The 3,492-nt window shown below is 49.1% G+C and overlaps 1 pseudogene; it reads left to right on the plus strand.

Annotated features, from left to right (window-relative positions):
- Window positions 1-1,349: 1,349 nt before the first annotated feature.
- On the plus strand, window positions 1,350-2,907 carry LOC117695021 (Y-box-binding protein 3 pseudogene; annotated as a pseudogene).
- The last annotated feature ends 585 nt before the right edge of the window (window positions 2,908-3,492 follow it).

Consider the following 3,492-nt stretch of genomic DNA (forward strand, 5'->3'; position numbering starts at 1 on the left):
AAATCTGGTGACGCAGCAGCCGTTTAAAAGCCATAAGGGCGGCTGCCAGTTCTTAAATCTGCGGGAAGGCTTGGCGCTCTTGGACCATTGTGGAATCCCCCAAAGCCAATAGGCCAAGGGAACGTTCCCATTGGACAAGGCGTTTCTCCTCCTTTTCTATCATGGGAAACTCCACCTCACGTAAATGTTCACCCCAATCCAGGCAAATATATTCTTTACTAAAGACCCACGGGATAAGAATAGGCAAAAGGCAAGCCTCCTTGTTTTGGGAGGAAGTCCTTCAGATAGCACCATGCATGGCAGAGGATAATATTTACAGTCCAGACTCTTGGAGCAAAGTAGCTTCCCTTATCAAAAACAGAGATAAAAAACCCCCTTGTGAGTTTTTGCCGATCTTAGCTGCAATTCGGCAATGTATAAGACCATCGAAAATAGGACAGACTGAGAACAACACAGCTCCTGGGGCCCCTCAGTTAAATGAACCCAAAAACCAAGGCCCCAAAAATCACCTGGTTTCAGACCTTGAGGCCCTTACCCAACTAATAAGAGAAATAAAATCCATATACCCACCCCTTCCCCCTTATGCCTTGGAGGAAATGAAACCATGTGCTCCTCCTGTCCCTCCCTCCCCCATCCAAAGGCAAGGCTTCATTAAAATACCAAAGGAGCCTTCCCCTGCCTTCCCTCTTACCTCCCAACCAAAGAGAGATAAGTCCCCTCCCCCTCCTCTTAGCCACAAAAGTAGCAGTCCTTCAAAATCCATAGATAAAACCCAAACTGCTCAAACATTCCCAGTTAATATCCACCCCACTCGAACTAAACCACTTAAATGGCACCCTATCCAAGCCTCCGACCTAAAAGAACTCAGGCAGGCAGTGAAGGAAGATGGCATTCATGCACCGTGGACAAAATCCCTCCTACAGAGCCATATTGCCAACTTAAACACCCCCCAAGATTGGAGAGATATTTGCCATTCTGCCCTTCCTGATCCAATGTTTCTAGAATGGGAGGCATATTATCGTGATGAGTGTCTTCAGCAAGTCAGGCAAAACCAGGGAAGGGAAGATGACACTCCATGGGGTTTTAAAGAACTCTTTGGCCAGGAAGATTTCTCTACTGGGGCACAACAGGCAAGTCAGCCAGCAGGCTACTATGACCAGGTCCGCCTCTGTGCCATTCAAGCCTGGAATAGGCTTACTCCACCTTCAGGGTCTCAAGACCCTGCCCACTCCCTGCTCTCCCTTCATCAGAAGCCTGGAGAATCCCTATCTGATTTTATTCTCAGAACTAAAATGAGCTTAGAAAGAAAAATCTCCAACCCCACAGCTAGGGACCTTCTTCTTAAAACCATTGTTTGGGAAGGCATGACTTCCGAGTCTAGACTAGCTTGCCAGGGTCTCCGGGAGGAGCATCACGATAGGTGGATTGTAGCAACCAGAGAAATAGGAACCCCATCAAATCAGGTTGCATCCATAGCTCAGGCATTTGTGGCAGCAATAAAAACAGAAAAAATCTGCCTCAAATGTGGGGAGACAAGACATTGGAAAGATGAATGCCCTACAACCTGCCATCTTCGGGGCCAGGAGACCCAGCGAGACCTCGAGCTTGCGCGTCCCCCGCCCCCGAGCCGCCCGCTGCGAGCTGGCCCCGCCGCAACCGCCACCGCGCTAACCAGTGCCCGGAGAGAGCGGAGAGGCGACATGAGCGAGGCGGGCGAGGCCACCACCTGCGACACCACGCTCCCGCAGGCCGCTGACCCTGCGCCTAAGAGCCCTGCGGCCAGCGGCACGCCCCAGGCCCCGGCGCCAGCCGCGCCCCTCGCGGGGAGCCCTGGCAGAGACGCAGCCCCCGGACCCGCCCCGGCCTCTTCAGCTCCCGTGGACAGCGAGGACTCGGAGAAGAAAGTTCTCGCCACCAAAGTCCTTGGCACTGTCAAATGGTTCAACGTCAGAAATGGATATGGATTTATAAACCGAAATGACACCAAAGAAGATGTGTTTGTACACCAGACTGCCATCAAGAAGAATAATCCACGCAAGTATCTGCGCAGTGTGGGGGAGGGAGAAATTGTAGAGTTTGATGTGGTTGTAGGAAAAGGGGGTCCTAAAGCAACAAATGTGACTGGCCCAGATGGAGTTCCAGTAGAAGGGAGCCACTATGCTGTGCGCCGTAGACCTCCCCATAATGCTGGTGAGATTAGACAGATGAAAGATGGAGTCCTCAAGGGAACACAACTCCTGGTCCATCAGAATCCAACCTACCGCCCGAGGTTCCGCAGGGGACCCGCTCACCCACGCACGAGCCCATATCGTTCCCTACAGGTGGTAGAGCCAGCTACAGGTGGTAGAGCCAGCTCCAAGAGTGTTCTCCCCAGTTATTGCCCACAGAAAACCTCTCCTCGAAACTCCAGGACAGTGAGTAATTCCCAGCCTAGTTCACAAAACTAGGCAGGCTTCTTTCTGTCTCCCCCCTCTTTCTCCACGAGTTCCTTGTTAGCTTCTTCTAATTTTTAGCTACTGCCTAGTTCAAAAGACTAGGCCCCACTCTTTCTCCATGTGTTCCTGGTCAACTTCTCTACTTTAACTCCTCCTCTTTCTCTCTGTCTCTCCCTCTCCATGTGCTTTCCAGCTCAAGGGCAAGATGGCAGACCCCCTAGCCTCCACTTTGCCCATCCCCCAGCTCCACAGAGGGCTCCTTCACAGACAACAGCAGTCTTTCAAGTCACAGTGCCTGCTGTGACCCTCCTAAGACTCCTTCCTTAGGTGAGAGATTCCTATAGCCTTTCACTCTCTGACTCTTAGCTCTCCTATCAAGCCTAGGTATCTCTCCCTATAAACTTCAAGTTAGCTTTTTGATCCTTCTCTACAATTAAAATTTCTAATAAAAAGAAAGGTGGAATACAGGTCCTCTCTGCCAGAGCACCTGGACGCCACATTGCAGAACAAGGCCCCTCCCTACTGCTTCTAAACCCGCCGTACTGCTTTTCCCCAACAGGAGGACCTGCAACAAACATTCCTGTTTTTCAACAAAAATTTTAAACCTTTCCTTTTCTTCCTAACAGAAACACCTAGAACAACAATGCTTGTGTTTTTTCAACCAAAAATTTGTTATTTTTTCTATTTTAATGCTGCCTTTTCTCTCTAATACTTGTGATAGATGTCCAACATTATTTTTCAACCTTTATAATTTCTTCAAGGTTTAAAAGCCATCTAATTTCCTTCCACAGTTAAGTCAATGTGCTGATCACCATATCTTGAGTCTTAATTAACAACTAATTTCTTTTACAGGCAAAGTGTTGCTGCCAATCCCAGATACAAAATTAACATTGTTTTTCTCCCTCAGCTATCCAAGATACCTTCTAAGACTAAATTTCCTCAAACACCTTTGCTTTTCCAGGATCTTAACGACAGGCCATAAGGTGCTTGTTCTCAAGCAATTTAATGCCCCATGTCCAGCCTACAGACATCTCCCTGCCGGAGATGCTGCTTCCCT

The sequence above is a fragment of the Arvicanthis niloticus genome, chromosome X (assembly GCF_011762505.2).
Source record: "Arvicanthis niloticus isolate mArvNil1 chromosome X, mArvNil1.pat.X, whole genome shotgun sequence".
Classification (NCBI taxonomy): Eukaryota; Metazoa; Chordata; class Mammalia; order Rodentia; family Muridae; genus Arvicanthis; species Arvicanthis niloticus.